This window comes from Hyaena hyaena, unplaced genomic scaffold, assembly GCF_003009895.1.
Source record: "Hyaena hyaena isolate Hyena2069 unplaced genomic scaffold, ASM300989v1 scaffold_291, whole genome shotgun sequence".
NCBI lineage: Eukaryota > Metazoa > Chordata > Mammalia > Carnivora > Hyaenidae > Hyaena > Hyaena hyaena.
The window spans coordinates 908,148-926,340 of NW_024080921.1; the positions used below are offsets into that span (position 1 = coordinate 908,148).

The 18,193-nt window shown below is 37.7% G+C and overlaps 1 pseudogene; it reads left to right on the plus strand.

Annotated features, from left to right (window-relative positions):
- The first annotated feature begins 8,071 nt into the window (after positions 1-8,071).
- LOC120241796 lies at positions 8,072-9,068 on the plus strand (annotated as a pseudogene).
- The last annotated feature ends 9,125 nt before the right edge of the window (positions 9,069-18,193 follow it).

Below are 18,193 nucleotides of genomic sequence, written 5' to 3' on the forward strand. Positions count from 1 at the left end.
AGGGAGAGAGAAGGAAAGAGAAGGAAGAAAGAGATCTAACCCCAGAATATCATTGAAGCTGCTTAGTAAAGTCCGAAGCTTAGTTTAACTCCTGTATTTCCCTTGGTATATGAACCAGTAAATTCCCTTTTATTGTTTAAACTAGTTTAGGTTAGTTTCTGTCATTTGCAATCAAGAGTACTAATATAGTGCCTTCCCCCCAACTTTAGTGACAATATCCATTATTTTGTAGAAATAATTATGCACAAATATTATTAGATTTTCTTTTGGCTTTATGTAACAGAAATATGACTACAGTTTCTTAGCTAAATATGGATAAATTTAGTCACGTAAACAAAAATTCCAGAGGAAGGAGTCTAGAGCTGGTGCAGGCATTCAAGAAAGCCACAAGCTCCTAGCTTCCTGTTCTATAATCTTAATTTGCAGCTTTTATCCTCAAATTTTCAAGAAGTCTGCTCTAATTTAAGTCAGGAAGCAAAAAGGAATAAAAAAAGGAAAAGGTGTGTGCCAACTGGTGCTCTTTAATTAGTAAAATGAAAATATTTCTAAAAGTTCAATGAAGCAACCTTAATAGACCAGAACACAGTCATATTTACATACCTATCTGCAAGGGAGCCTGAAAAGTGAGGTTTTTATAATAAATCAGATTCATATTCCTACCAAAGCCTTTTATTAATAAAAATGAAACTCAATATTCAGTAGGTACTAGTAGGATTTATTTCAGTGGTCTTATAAGTTGATATAGCATTTGTGGAAAGCAATTTAGACTAACTAAAAATATTCATACCTGCTAATCTACACTAACATGGAACTTTATTCTGAAATAATTCAAAATATAAAAAGATTTAATTACAAAGATATTTATATTGATGATCTTAAAAATTAGAGAAAAATCTGTATAACAATTTCAATATTCAAAAATAAAGAAATGATTATGAAAATTATAAGTTTGAAAGTTACATATTGTACAGGCATTAAAAATTCATACTTTGTAAAATTATGAAATAATATAGGGAAATATTTATGACATAATGTTAAGGAAGAAAATTGACTATGATTTTATATGCACTAAAGTTTTATACATAATATTTTTGAAAAATCATTATCAAAAAAATCCATCAAAATGCTGACAAGTGGTTGTATCAGATGGGCTATTGGGGTTATAATTTCTCTTTCTTACTTCCAAGTTACAATTTTAATTGTTTCTTTTACTTTAATAATAATAAATTAATAAGATAGAACATTTGTTTCTAAATCTATTAGTTTTTATCAACCATATGTCTATCCTTCTTTGAAGTAACTCAGATTTACAGAAATTCTCTGTAAATTGATGCTATTCTAGTACTTCTCCTATTGTTCAGCGTAACATTTGGATCAAAATGGTACCAAATAGATATTTGTTCATAGATTATTAGATGCTTGTTTTTAAACAGTATTAACAGTGTATTAGGCAGAGATCTCCAGGGAAAGAGAATCAAGAGGGTATATTTATAGAAAGAGAAAGACATTTAGTATAGGAATTGGCTCATACAGTTATGGAGGCTGGCAAATCCAAAATCTGCAGGGCGATGCTCCAATTCTAGTCCAAAAGCTATAAGACAGAATTCTCTCTTACTTGAGGGAGGGTTAGCTTTTTGTTCTAGTCACATCTTCAGCTGATTGGATGAGACCCACCCACATTATGGAGAGCAATCTGCTTTACTCAGTCTACTGATTTAACTATTAAATCAGTTAAATCTCTTCCAGAAACACCTCATAAAAACATCCAGAATATTTGACCAAATATCTGGACACCCCATGGCCAAATCAAGTTGACAAATAAAATCAACTATCAGTTACAGTCAAAACCAACCCTGCACCTAAAATGCTTTTCCTATAACTGCCACATTTCTAAATTCTAAATATCTTCAGGCCCTGCTCAAATGCCACATCTTTCAGAAAGCCTCCTCTGATTCCTTCTGTCTTACCTCCCCACCCCCGCAACAGACACATCAAACTAGGAGTGACTTTTCCTTCCAAACATCCATAGTGCCCTGACTCTGCTCCTCTAATGGCATGTCAAACAACTACTTTGTTTATAGATTTTAATGAACAGATTGTGTAGACTATTCTTGAGAAAAGAATTCATGTCCAAGTCAGTCTTGAATCTCCTGATTATTGTACATGGAGTAGATGTTCAACATTTGTTAAATTAATAGATTTTATATCTTTTCTGTACAACTAAAGGAGTCAGTAATTTCCTGAACAACAAATAATTCAAAGACATTTTCTAACGAAGTAAGTTGTCTCTTGATAAATCCACATATTGAGAAGTTTGAGATAACCACACTTTTAGCTGATTAGATTTTCAGTCACTTTATAACAACAATATATGTTCTTCTTCACATTTAACTGTAATTTTAAGTATTAATTGTCAAATGCACTTAATGTAAAATATAGAGAAATTGCTGAGGTAATAACGGTTTTGGTTATAATTTTTCCTTTACTGCCACTTTTCTCCCCTGTGAAGCCTGAAGCAGCCAATCCTTTTATCATTCATCCTTAAATATATTTATTTATTGCACTTATTCTTTGGCCTAAGGCACAAATTGAACAAAACTATAATTCAGCTGATCAACCACAGAATATATTGTTCCTCATGCTTTAAAGAAGTCACATGATCTTTCTGTTTCATTATTTCTATAGGATCTACAGAATTTACAGATCTCCAACAACCAACAGCATCTGTTAATGCCTTCCTTGAATCCTTATTCACTACAATTAGCACATTTTACTACTGGTACGTAACTAATCTCAAATTTGTCAAAATTTTCAAAGCTTTTCTTGTTTCTCCCTCTAGTGGTCAATAACATTCATTGAAATGGAAACCCAGACCAGGGTGATATACGATATGGGTTAAATGTGGAAATTCAATTCTGTTGTAAACAAATGTACAATGTATTCAAATCTATGTCTCATAATCTAAAAAGAGGTTAATTTGAGGTACAATCTCTTTAGATACCACAGATACTCTCTATATTTATTCTTTGAATAATATCTATTTCATACTAATAATTTTTAGACATTCTGTATAATTTATTATTCATAAAATATGATTTTCATACCAAATTATCTGATACAGTTGAGTAATAAGCACATCATTAGATAATTTTAATTTTTTTCCTTGATAGGAAAATCCTTTTCCCTCTTCCCTTGGTTAATTTTCATTGGCTCTCTGCCACTAAGCATCTTCCACTTTTCAAATTCTAATTTCTTATAATATGTTATGAAAATTTTGACTAGAAATAAATTTTTAAATTCATGATACTTTTGTGAAATAATGAGATGGTAGAATGTGATTTAAAGAGAATATATGTGCGTTTAATAAAATCTGATTTCAGAGATGGAACTATGGGCAAGTACTTCTGAATGGAAAAGCTTAATTTTTAAAATATAATTTATTAGGATTAGTAAATAGTGAATCGTCTTAAAAGGAACACTGTCAAACACAATGAATAAAAATTGGCCTGTTTTGCTGAGATTCACAAAACCATACTCTTAAGAATTAGAAAGACCATTTTATTAAAGACAGAGTCACCTCACAATTTATCATTCAAATCAGGACACTTTTGAGACTGAAAAGGACTATTGATGACAGGAGACAACAGGCATAAACTACAGGCAGACTAGAATTAGGTCACTTGAATGATCTCCAATACATAAATTACTTGATTTATTAAAAACATAAAGCAAATTATAGTAGTTCTTTTACTAAGAAGATTATGATGAGTGAATGACGCCATTTTATTTGCTTCAGACTAAAGTTTTTCTTCTAAGACCACTTAAAGACCCAGGATCCAAGATGTATTCAAACCTTTTCATAGGGTAGCCAACTCATAGAAATTTCCCCAGGACTTTCCTAGTTTTAGAACTGCAAGTCCCTTGGGGTGCCTGGGTGGCTCGGGCAGTTAGTAGTCCAGCTTTGGCTCAGGTCATGATCTCACAGTCTGAGGGTTCGAGCCCCTCGTCGGGCAATCTGTCGGGCACTTTTTGGCAGCTCGGAGCCTGAGGCCTGCTTTAGATTCTATGTCTCCCTCTCTCTCTGTCTCTGCCCCTCCCCAACCCATGCTCTATCACTCTCAAAAATAAACATTTTAAAAAGCTTAAAAAAAGAAAAAAAAAAAAAAAGAACTGAAAGTCCCTCACCTCAGAAACCCCTCTGGCCTAGGCAAACCAGATAGATTAGTCACCCTAATTCCTTACAGCTGCCTTTTAGCAAGGTTGTTATCTCCTCCTTGGCCCTTGAAGTAATATGGGGAAGGACACTCAACAAAATCTTGTCTTTTACCAGGACTGACCCAGCTCTTTCCTGACCTCTGACTTAGCTCCAGCCTGCTTCCAGCTGCTCCAAAGTTCAGCTTTCGTTTCCCGAATACCACTAACTGTGACCCTGGGGCCAAAGCCCACTGCCTCTCAACACTGCCTTTCTGTTCCCTATCTACCACTAACACCCTTGCTTCCACTGAGGGGCCGCCGAGTCCCCACAAAGCTGTACTGCCTGGGACTCTATGCTGCCACAAAAAGGCTCTCTGTTTTACAATCTACATCACTTTTACAGACCTCATCTTTAGTGACTTCATCTTTTCCTAAGCTCTGGCATGCAGGAAGGAAATGAAAAGATTTGTTTTATCCTCAAGAAGAGGGTATAAACATTAGGCAATTTCTTTAAGCATGTTAAGCCACAAGTCAAGCTAAGAAAAATTGTTCAAGAAATATTCCACAATAATGGCTTTAAGAAACTACCAAACCCTAGTCTAGCAAACTCTGAAAATACATTTCTAAGGAAGTTAAGAGCACATTTTTGAAGAAGGCTACAGATTTTTTCCTAAGAAAGTAAAATAAGGGCCAGGTAAGAGCAACTTTGTCTGTTATAGATGTTGGTATATATGATAATCGGCTTTGTATGTTACAAAGGCTGATTTCTTCTCCAATAAACAATCTACCCATCATCCCTACCTGATCACTGACAGGCGCCTCAAATTCAACATGAGGAGAACCAAACCCATCCTCTTCCCCAGAACACTGTTCTATTTCCCCACTGTTCTTTTTGGAAATAAAGTGTATCACTATCTAGCCAGATGCAAAAACCAGAAATGTAGGAGTCATCTTTGACTCCTCCCTCTCTCTGACCCTCAGATCTCATCAGTCTCCCATCAGAATGCTTCTCAGACCTGTTGCCCTTGCTCTACCTTCACAACACACACCCTCATCAGGCCACCATCGTTTTTCTCAGTAGTCTTCTATGGGTATCCACTATTGCCCGTCACCAATCTATTTTCCACATGACAGGCACATTAATAGTATTGTGGGCTGAATTGTGTCCCCCCAAAAATTCACATGTTGAAGCCCAAATACCTCAGAATGTAACTGCATTTGGAGATAAGGCCTGTAAAGAGGCAATTCAGTTAAAATGTGGCTGTATGGTGGGCCCTAATCCAATCTGGCTGGTATTCTTATAAGAAGTGGAAATTTCTATACACAAAGAGACCCTGGGAGCATACACACACAAAGGAATACCATATAAAGAGGCAGCAAAAGGGCAGCCATCTGCAAGCTAAAGAGGGAAGCCTTAGAGAAACTGATTCTTCCAGTACCTTGATTTTGGTCTCCCATTCTCAAGGACTGTGAGAAAATAAATTTCACTTGTTTAAGCCATCCAGTCTGTGGTGTTTTGCTATGGTAGCCCTAGCAAACTCATACATATGATATCCTCCTTCTTCCCATCACCTTTAAAATAAAATGCAGTGTAATATGAATGGCCTATAAAGCCCTATATGATTTGACCCCATGCAGATCTCCTGTCTCATCCCTCCTCCTAGCTCTCAACCCTCTAGCCTTACTGAACTTTTCTCAATTGTATTTTTTTTAAGTTTATTTATTTATTTTGAGAGAGATGGAGAGAGAGAGAGAGCCAGAGAGAGAGAGGGAGGGAGAGAGAATCCCAAGCAGACTTCGTACTATCAGCAGTATGGAGCCCAAAGCAGGGCCTAAACCCTCCAAATTAGGGGATCATGACCCGAGCCAAAGTCAAGAGTAGGACGTTTAACCAGCTGAGCCACCCAGACATCCCTTTTCTCAGTTCTCAAACACACCTGGGACTTCTCACAAGATGTTTCCTTTGCTGGAAGTGCCAGTCCCTCACCCTCATTATCCATCTAAATTCAAGTCTCAGTTCAAATGTCACTTCCTCAAGGAAATCTCCTTGACTTCTGGTGTAGGTCAAGTTTCCCTAAATACAGTTGTCTTTATTTGCTTCATATCACCTGTTTTTTCCACTTATTCAAAAGGCCCCTAAGAGCTGAACTACTGCCATTTGTTTACTTCTCTGTCTAAGGTGCCAGCACAGCACTTGACAAATAGGAGGACTTCAATAGATATTAGCTAACCATATAACAGGTCCCCTCTTTGAATATTTACAACTACCTCTGTAGAGGAATTGAGACATCAGTTGGCTTAGTTGGAGAAGCCATTGGGACAGCACCGTAAGATGCCAATACACAAACCCCTCTTCCCAGCAGGGTCTATTTTCACCAGCACTCATAGCTCAGAGTATCCTTCTCAAGAGATGTAGTGTAAAAGAAGAATGGCTAGCAACAGACCTCAGAGTTCCTCTCTTAGACCTGATCCTTTATGACTAAAGAGACATCATGGAGCTCAGCCCCTAGAATCTGTGTCAATCCCAGACCATCTGAGAGTACATCTATAAAATAGTACTCCAAGGAGGACAATGAACTAGTCTGGCAAATGCTACATACAGTGTTTTGAATTGCAGCCAAGATCATTTACAAAAATAATTCTTGGAATGTTAAAGAGGGTATTTTAAAACTAGGTATGTCGTAGGAGGAACACATGTTTTCAAATAGAAATCTGGAGTGTTCCTCATGTTCTGATAATCTTGCTAAAGTGGGAAGGCCATTAACTGAGTTTTGTTCCACAAGGAAGAGAACAAATACTTCCAGTGTTCTGGAAATAAAGGACTTCACAGAAATGAAAATTAACTTTCTGCTCTGAGAAATTATCTCTGAGAAAACCTCTGGGGGTCTGCTGGCCTTCCAGGTCTAGAGCTAGGTATGATACATATTTTCTTTCTCCAAAAAGTGTCAATATTATTCTATTATCTACCATCAGACATACATACATCTCCTATGCAGGTCCCTGAACTACCTTCATTCAGATGCCTACAGTGATGTCTGAAACACATTAATCTTGGTCCTGACATAGGAAGCAATTATGTGTGAAGGTCTTGCTTTACAGGGGCTGGAAAACACCTGCACAGTGGTTGCTGGATAGCAAAGGTCAATCACGAGGTTGATTTATATGAAATCTGAATTTCAATAATATTTCTATTCTGTAGTTGTTTTTAAATTATCATATGACAGTTATATGCATATATTTTATCACATTTAAATCTCAAAATCATTTGAAATGGAATATTACATGATGATACAGATGTATATTTATTAACATAGTAGTTTATTGATATGGCCAACATTTATAACATATTATTAAATGGGAAAAATTACCAGACAGAATGTATAATGTGGCCTTATTTTTATATACACATACTAAGGTGTACACGTCACAACAACAAATCTAGTGAGTTATATGCTTTTTTTATTATTAAATGTTTTTTATTTTTGAGAGAGAGGTCATACACAGGAGGCGCAGAGACATAGAAATGGTAGAGGCAGAAAACCAGGGAGGAGCAGAAAGTCTGGGAGGGGCAGAGGACCTGAAGCACGCTCCGCACTGACGGCAGAGAACCTAATGTGGGGCTTGAACTCATGAACCATGAAATCACGACCTGAGCTGAAGTCAAATGCTTAACTGACTGAGCCACCCAGGCACCCCTGAATTATACCCTTTTTAAAAAGCTCTTTAAGATAAATAGGGAACATCTCAAACTTGGAGTATCTAAGTAATAGGGCTGAGTCCATATCTTATAAAAAGTAAAGTTAAGATTTAAATACAGGTCTGCTTTCTGCCCGTGGACGCCGCCGAGTAAGCATCGATAAAGCCTCCCACCACCGTCATGTCTAAGTCAGAGTCTGCCAAAGAGCCTGAACAGCTGCGGAAGCTTTTCATCAGAGGTTTGAGCTTTGAAACAACCGATGAGAGTCTGAGGAGCCATTTTGAGCAATGGGGAACGCTTACGGACTGTGTGGTAATGAGAGATCCAAACCAAGCGCTCCAAAGGCTTTGGGTTTGTCACCTATGCCACTGTGGAGGAGGTGGACGCGGCCATGAATGCAAGGCCACACAAGGTGGATGGAAGAGTTGTAGAACCAAAGAGGGCTGTCTCGAGAGAAGATTCTCAAAGACCTGGTGCCCACCTAACTGTGAAAAAGATTTTTGTCGGTGGCATTAAAGAAGACACTGAAGAACATCATCTAAAAGATTATTTTGAACAGTATGGGAAAATTGAAGTGATCGAAATCATGACTGACCGAGGCAGTGGCAAAAAGAGAGGCTTTGCTTTTGTAACATTTGATGACCATGACTCTGTAGACAAGATTGTTATTCAAAAATACCATACTGTGAACGGCCACAACTGTGAAGTAAGGAAGGCTCTGTCTAAACAAGAGATGGCTAGTGCTTCCTCCAGCCAAAGAGGTCGAAGTGGTTCTGGAAACTTCGGTGGTGGTCGTGGAGGTGGTTTTGGTGGGAATGACAACTTTGGTCGTGGAGGAAACTTCAGTGGGCGTGGTGGCTTTGGTGGCAGTCGAGGTGGTGGTAGATATGGTGGCAGTGGGGATGGCTATAACGGATTTGGTAACGATGAAAGCAACTTTGGAGGTGGTGGAAGCTATAATGATTTTGGCAATTACAACAATCAGTCTTCAAATTTTGGAGCCATGAAAGGAGGAAATTTTGGAGGCAGAAGCTCTGGCCCCTATTGTGGTGGAGGCCAATACTTTGCCAAACCACGAAACCAAGGTGGCTATGGCAGTTCCAGCAGAAGCAGTAGCTATGGCAGTGGCAGAAGATTTTAATTACTGCCAGGAAACAAAGCTTAGCAGGAGAGGAGAGCCAGAGAAGTGACAGGGAAGCTACAGGTTACAACAGATTTGTGAACTCAGCCAAGCACAGTGGTGGCAGGGCCTAGCTGCTACAAAGAAGACATGTTTTAGACAATACTCATGTGTATGGGCAAAAAACTCGAGGACTGTATTTGTGACTAATTGTATAACAGGTTATTTTAGTTTCTGTTCTGTGGAAAGTGTAAAGCATTCCAACAAAGGATTTTTTTAATGTAGATTTTTTTTTTTTGCACCCATGCTGTTGATTGCTAAATGTAATAGTCTGATCATGATGCTGAATAAATGTGTCTTTTTTTTAAAAAAAAAAAAAAGATTTAAATACAGGTCTATCCAAAGCCAAAAATCCAAAGCTGTTTTTACACTTTCTTAGGTTACTTCCTTGGCCACCCTTTTATTTATTTTTTTATGTTTATTTATTTTATTTTTGAGAGACACAGAGATGGTGCAAGTGGGGGAGGGTCAGAGAGAGATGGAGAGAGAGAGAATCCTAAGTAGGCTGTGCGGTGCCAGCACAGAGCCCAATGGAGGGCTTGAATCCATGAAGCCTTGAGATCATGACCTGAGTTGAAACCAAGAGTCAGACACTTAACCAACTGAGCCACCAGGTACTCCAGCCACCCTTTAAATTGTGGCTCAGGCTTTTCAGGATAATCCTTCATTTATAAAACATGGAAGTCTATTTCCTTAGAACTCCCCAAAGAGTTCATAAAAATGAGATTTTGGTAGCTAGTAAACTTATCATCTCCAAATTGGGTATAGCCATAATGGCTTCTTACATTGGTTAAGCCACCACAGGCCTCAGTTGTCTTAGTTTTTATACTGTCTATAGGTACAAATTGGGAGAAAAACATAAATGAGCCATATTTGAACTTGACTGCCATAAAAGTATCTTAAAGGATGCAATTTTATAAGTGTAAGTATATTAAAATATTTAATTCCTTGGGGTGCCTGGGTGGCTCAGTCAGTTGAGCATCTGACTCTTGGTTTCAGCTCAGGTCATAATCTCACAGTTCATGGGTTTGAGTTCTAAGTCAAGCTCAAGCTCTACAATGGCAGCAAGGGGCCTGCTTGAATTCTCTCTCTCTCTCTCTCTCTCTCTCTCTCTCTCTCTCTGCCCCTCCCCTGCTCATGCTCTCTGCCTCTCTCTCAAAATAAATAAATAAACTTTTAAAAATATATATTTAATTCCATTCATCTGAGTATCTCAGGCCCTCTAATAATTAGATCACAATCTCAGTCAAGGACCATTTCATATTTTCCAAAGTTATTTCACTGACCTGGCAATAGAAATCTCTCATTTCCATCATGAAGATGGAGAAAGAATAGACCATGAGTCATAAGACGATGAGCTGAATTCCAGTCTTGTATTACCTGCTAATAACTGTGGTTTTGAAATAAGAAAAGGAAGAAAGGGCCTAAAGACATATGAAAGGACAGTGAGTTGTAAAAAGGCTAATTCTGATTTCAAAAATTTAAAGAGGACTTCCTGTCCAACTGGTAAACAATTAAGAAATATTTATCTTCAGGAAACCACCCTTACTAGTTATTTCAAGGTCAAACAGTTTGTTAAGAAGGTTTTCATTCCAGTTGTCTAGTTCTAACTTGTAGAAACCTAAGCTAAGTTTAAAAATTATATCTTTCACTTGATTTGGAGGTATCAAAATAACATATGTGGAGAAAAATCAGAAACCTTATTAATACTGCCCATTTATTTTAGTTTTAACATTCAAAACTCAAATGCAAAATATTTGCCTTCTACTAGATAGCGGCTACTAATAACACACTAATAACTGTAAAAAGAATACATTTCTTTAAAAAGCCATATCTTAGACCTGTACTGTCCAATATGGTAGCTACGGAGCACCAAAAGTGTGGCTAATTCAAACTGAGATGCACTTTAAATGTAAAATACACAGCTGATTTTAAAGGCTTAGCACAAAACAAGAATATAAATTATTTCATTGATAGTTTTTGTGTGGATTACATGTTGAAATGATAATACCTGAATATGATGGGTTAAATGAAATACAGTAAAACCTTGGATTTCAAGTAACTTGTTCTGCGAGTGTTCTGCAAGAGGTGCAAACATTTCATTTTTAATAAATTTTAACTTGGTAAATGAGTAATGACTTGCAATGTAATACATGACACAGAACATCATATGATCACAATTGAACCAATGGTTCTTGAAATTCCCTTTGATATATGAATGTTTGGATTACAAGCAAGTTTCCAGAATGAATTCTGCTCTCAAACCAAGCATAATCATTTTACTGTATATTATTAAAATGAACTCTACATTTCTTTTTACTTTCTTTTTTTAAAATTTTTTTAATGTTTTTATTTATTTCTAGGAGAGAGAGAGAGAGAGACAGCGTGAGCAGGGGAGGGTCAGAGAGAGAGGGAGTCACAGACTGAAACAGGCTCCAGGCTCTGAGCTGGCAGTCAGCACAGAGCCCGACGCGGGGCTCGAACCCACGAACTGCGAGATCTAAGCGAAAGTCGAACGCTTAACCGACTAAGCCACCCAGGTGCCCCTCTTTTTACTTTCTTAATGTGGCTTCTAGAAAAATTTTAATGAGGTTTGCATAATAGTTCTATTTGACAGAATGACCTTAGAGTTTTATCTTTTTTTTTAAGTTTATTTATTTGTTTTTGAGAGAGAGTGCACACAGGGGGAAGGGACAGAGACAGGGAGAGAGAGAATCGCAAGCTGGCAGCATGGAGCCAGACACAAGGTTCTGTCTCATGAACTGTGAGATCATAACCTGAGCTGAAATCAAGATTTGGATGCTCAACCAACTGAGCCACCCAGGCACCTCAGATTCTCACCTTTAAATAATCAGTATCCTATGTAAGAAGTGAGTATCAGAGTTTATTACTGTCTTTTTGGGGGGACATCTTTGGCTTACAATTTACTTTAAAAGAGGATAGAAAATGTAAAACCTTTATGAGTATGGTTAACAACATGGAGAGCATGAAACTAACATGTAAAAAAGTAGTATACAAATATCTTAAATCCTTTCACTTCTCCGTGTGGACTACCCTAGTCCACTACCCAAGTCCTACCTTTCTCTCTTGCCCGTACTAATAAAATGGTCTTTTAACTGATGTAGCTGTTCCTCTCTGATGCCTACCCATAGTTCCTTGACTTTACCATGTTGGTGCTTCCTAGCCAGACTTCCTTCTGCCAGAATCTACTTTCTACTTTTAACCCCCCTAGAGCTTTCTCTGGCCACAGGATCCCACTCTACTCATACGTGTGGCAGAGGAAGTATCAAGAAATTAACCTTCCCTGAGAGGCTTCCTCAACCAATAACTGACAGGAGTTGGTGTATAAATACCCCAGCTCCTTTTTCTTGGGTGGGGTCACCCACTGGTATGTATTCTATACCATTTCCCAGAGTTCTACAGTGGGCTTATGTGTGAAGTTACCCACAGCTATTTCTCATTTAATAATTCAACTTTAATTTGCTCCTGCCCTTCCCTATGTGTCTTCCCCATCCTTTACCCAGGTTTCCTGGGGTGGTTCTGTGAATAAAGCACTTGCCCTAGAATTCTGTTTCAGAATCTGCTACTAGGGGAACCCAAACTAACATCATCTGTCTTCCTACTTACACTCTCACCAATCCATTTTCCATCTCAAAAGTCAGGCTCTTTTTAAACTTCCACTGTGGCCAGATCACTTCTTACCTAAAACCTCTCAATTCCCCACTGTTGTTAGGATAAAAACCATCCAGGACCTTAGCTTCAAATTTCTTGATGTCAGTTCCACTCATTGCTTTTCTACCTGAGTTCCTTTGCCACACTAGAAACCATACCATTACACAGAACTGCTCCGCCTTGAAAACTGAAAATTCCAATACCCCACATTCCATAATCTTCTGTCCTCACACATATAGTACCACTCTGCCAGCACCAGACCTCAAGTTCTTCAGTCCTCCTTTTCTTCCTACCTATCAAACTTATCATGGCTTTGCACACTCTCTATTCTACCTAAACCCCCAGCAACATCATTTCTACTGCTCTCTCATCACCACTGTTAATTCTGCTGGCCTCCTCTCCTGGTAACATCAGCTTGGAAACTATCAGCCCTGAATAATATTGTGACAATCTATTTCACAGGCTCAAAGTAAAAGTAATGGCAGTAAATTACTGCTCCAAATCTAAAATTTGTACAATAGGGTAATCTCCCCCTTTCCAAGAGGATAGACACACAAATAAGTATTCTCTAACCTTAAACAGACTCTTAACACTACTCATTAATTTTGTGTATGTCTCTCCTTACTTCCATAGGAAATTATAAACCTTCATCACTTCCAGCATCCTTCCTCTGTTCACTTTCAGCAGATTACCCAGGGTCAGAATTTGCAGAATAACAAATCTATCCAAAGTACTAACTCTTTCAGTCCTATAGAAAACCTCTCTCTCCACTTGTGCTGCAAACCCCAAATTTTTCTCCCACAAGACCGAACCTTAATCCAAGCCCCTTCATAATCAAGATCTAGGTCAACTTCCCAATCTCACTCTCAGCTTCTCCTCCAGATACATCCTACCTGCAGTTCTAGGAATACCATCCAGACATGGAGAGGATCTGGAGCCTGATGAGGTGAATTGTATCCAACAAGGCTGAAAGTAGAACTCATAAGTCTTCTGAATAAAGGTCAATTCTCGCTTCCAGTAATACTGTCATAATAAGGACCCTGCCAAGGAGGAGAATGCAAGCCATAAACCATAGGAAAAAGTTAATAAGTCATGAGCAAAAGATTCCAATAAATGGAGAGACAATTAGGAGAGCAAGAGCAGATAAGAAATAGAATGGAGCCAATATGGAAATGACAGATTTGGGGCAAGACATTAAGTAGGTCCAAGGTAATGCTCTTCTTCCTTTTTGGGGATGGGGGGAGCTAGATAGTAAATTTTTTTTTTATTTTAATTCCAGTTAGTTAAAATACAGTGTCATATTAGTTTCAGGCGTACAATATAGTGATTCAACAATTCCATATATCACCCAGTGCTCAACACAACAAGTGCACTCCTTAATCCCTATCACCTGTCTCATGCATCTCCCCACTCTCATCCCTCTGCTAACCATCAGTTTGTTCTCTCTAATTAAGAGTCTGTTTCTTCGTCTCTCCCCCCTTTTTTCCCCATTGCTCCTGTATTCTTTTTATGGCTGAAAAATATTCCATATTCGTAGGTAGGTAGGTAGGTAGGTAGATAGATAGATAGATAGATAGATAGATAGATAGATAGATAGATAGATGTCACATCTTCTTTATCCATTCATCAATAGATGGACACTAAGGCTGTCTCCATACTATTGTGGGTAATGCTGCTATAAACATAGGAGTGCATGAATCCCTTTGAATTAGTGTTGTTATATTTCCTAGAATGGTAATTAATGTTTTTTGATGGTTCAACATTTGAAACCAAGAATCAATTTTTTAAAAAGTAAATGATTGAAAGCACCATCACCATCATTTAAAAGCTATTAGGTACAAAAAAGAAAAAGAAAAAGCTCAAAATATACTTCCTTACAGAGAAATAAACCACTCCAGTAGAAATCTATTAAAAGTAACTTTTCTTGGGGCACTTGGGTGGCTCAGTCAGTTAACTGTCCAACTCTTGATATCAGCTCAGCTCGTGATCTAACAGTTTGTGGGTTTGACCCCATGTTTGGCTCTGCTTGGGATTCTCTCTTCCACTCTCTCTGCCCCTCCTCTACTCACACAAATAAATGTGCCACCCCTCCTCTTCTCTCTCTCTCTCTCTCTCAAAAGTAAATAAATAAACTTTAGGGGCACCTGGGGTGGCTCAGTCGGTTAAGCATCCAACTTCAGCTCAGGTCATGATCTTGTGGTTCCTGAGTTTGAGCCCCATGTCAGGCTCTGTGCTGACAGTTCAGAGCCTGGAGCCTGCTTCAGATTCTGTGTCTCCCTCTCTCTCTCTGTCCCTCCTCTGTTCACATTCTGTCTCTTTCTCTCTCAAAAACAAACATTAAAAATAAGTAAATAAATAAATATACTTCTAAAAATTTTATTTTCTTGAACAAACAGTGCTCTCTATAAAATGGGAATAAAATAGGATAGTGTTAACTTCTGTAATTGCACATCTGCCTATTTAAATAATAAAATAATTCATATATTTTACACAGAGTCCAATTGAATTAGGTCTATAATAAAGCAGTATTCTGAAGAAATGGTCTTTTATAGCTTTAATGATAAGCTGGCAGTCTTAAAGGATAATTCCAAAGATAATTTTTCCACTAAAAAAGACATTAGAGAACATTCAGGATAAAATGAAAAATATTCCTTTTTAAAAATTTTTTATTATTGAAAAATAGTTGACATACAACGTTATATTAGTTTTAGGTGTGCAACATAGCAATTCAATAATTCTTTACATTACTCAATGCTCACCACAGTCAGTATCGTCACCATCTGTCATCATACATTATTACAATATTAACAATTATATTCCCTATGCTGTACCTTTCATCTCCATAACTTATTTATTTTATAACTGGAAGTTTGTACTTCTTAATCCCCAACACTTATTTCACCCCCACCTCCACTCTGCTTTTTCTCTTTATTACTGCACAGTTGGCTCCTCCATATCATTCAAATCCCGTTAAATGTCATCTGCTGAAAGACCTGCCCTCAACTGTCCTATCTAGAATAGCCAATTAGTTTCCCATCTCATCTCCATGTTTTATACGCTCCATAATACTGTAGTGCTTGCTGCACAAGCTCTTTATTAACTAGTTTATTGTCCATTCTTCCTACTAGGATGTAATCTCTATGAGAACAAAAGCTCTTCTCATTTCCTATATACCCCCAAAGGCAAGAAGAGTCCTCCAAATACATATACATTAAGGATTTGACAAATACTAGATAAATAAATCAAATTTCAGGAATACTCTGCATTTTCCTTAAAGACCTCCAAGTGATTCTGACATCAGCCAGAATGGAAACCACTGGGCTAATACCTGCATTGTTGCTCCCCCTATACTGGGACATAAAGGGTGGGGAAAAAGTATCTTGAAAAATGAAAACCAGGCCAAACAATGAAGGATTGTTCTCTTTTGCTAGGCCTTGTACCACACTTGTTCCAAAGCTAGCATATGTTCTCCTCAACATTCCCAAGCTAGTCAGTTCAGGAATCATCTTTTTAAATAACTCTAAACGCTAAAGACAATTATTTTGAATTATTTAATTTGTTTCCCCAGTCTCAAACACTTTGGCATGCATCAGATACTCAACAAATAGTCCTCTCTCTTTTTTTAAAGTTATTTAGTTATTTTGGGAGAGGGAGAGACACAGCATGAGTGAAGGAGGGGCAGAGAGAGAGAAAGAAAGAGAATCCCAAGCAGGCTTCACACTGTCAGCACAGAGCCTGATGCGGGGCTGAAACTCACAAACTATAAGATCATGACCTGAGCCACCCAGACACTCCCTCGATAAATATTTCTTGAATTTCACTGCTCAGAGCTTTGCTCTGGTCCACTGGGCTTGCTACAACTTACATATTAATATTAGCTATCATTTATTTGATACTCACCATGTGCCAGGAACTATGCCAAGCCCTTACCTTTAATATCTCATTTATTCCTCAAAAAAATACTTCAAAAGAGGTGATTTGCTTCTTTCATTTTTTCCCTCCTTTACTAATGAGAAAACAGATGCAGAGAGGTTATACATATGGAAGTAGTAGAGTTATATCTAGGAGAGGTTTTGTTTCTATCCTATACTATATTGTGCAGTCATATAGCACATCATATAGCACATATTTTTAGTGTACATTACTTCTGCCGCAACTCATTTATTAACTACTAATGGGATCTAGGACAAGCTCCTGAATATCTCTATAGGTCTTAGTCTCTTTACCTATAGGATCAGGTATTAGATGAAATTAACCTCTAGGTCTATTTCAGATCTAAAAACTATATGCAAACATGAGTTCCTAGACTTCTGAGCAGTTGATTTTGCAACATTATCTGCTTCTGCACTTCTGTTTATTTCACACTGTAATTACATCAAAACAACATAAAACAGTTTCCGTTTCCCTGAGTTCTTCTCTTGAAACCACCTCACTTCATTTGAAATATGAAAAGTGAAATGAATGGAGCCACATCACCAAAACCACAGAAGAGAAAATACTTCCTCAAAAGCAGTCTGTGTATTTCCCAAAGGAGTTTATGTCATTGGCTTAATTACCTGTTTGAAGAAAATACTCACTAATGAGAGTATTTCTGAGGACAGTTAAGAAAGAGTTAAATTTTAGGCTATCTAATGGTGGTACTAGTCCTTGTGCATTTGGGGAGAGGGGTGTTAAACACTAGTCCCTGATATATTTGTTATTTATGAATTTTACTAGTTGTAAAAATTGAAAATGCAGAATGAAAGAGGAAGAAGAACCTAATCCACACACATCCCCCCCTTTTTTATTAATGAAATAGCATAGGGCAGTGGAAGGAGCTCTCTCGTTCTTTTGTTGGTGAAAACCTCTTGTGAATCACTTAACTCTGCATCTCAGTTTGCTAATCTCCAAAATAAGCAGGTTTGAACCAAATAATATCTCAGGTTGCTTCCAGATGTGTGAATTAACCCAAAGGGCATGAAAACCTAGCAAGAAATCACTCTTAAAATGCAATAACAAGTTTGAAAGCTTATCTTTATCCTGAAGCAAAGATCAGTTCTTAGGCTGAAGGTCACAGTCCCAAATGAATTAAGAACTAAAATTTAAGCCTATTTCTAATAAGGTTACAGTAGCAGTGAAAGCTTTAAAATTCTAACACAAACTGGATAACTGATTCCCCAGCTTCAGCACTGAAGCCAGACAGAGGTTTTGATGTATTTTTCTCTACTGCCAGTGCAGAGATCAAGAGGAAACTGAGCAGGAAAGAAATCAGGACACTGAGGTCAGCACAGAAGCTGATCCTAAAGAATGTCAGAGATGGACTGGAGAAAGCAATAGGAAATGTAGGACTCAGTTCATAAATACATTACCTGTGTTGCAGGATTTTCTTATGATGAGATTATCTTCCAGGATATGGTACCCTACTCTGTGTTTGTTCCAACCATTCTCAACAATCGTACAGGCGCAAATGA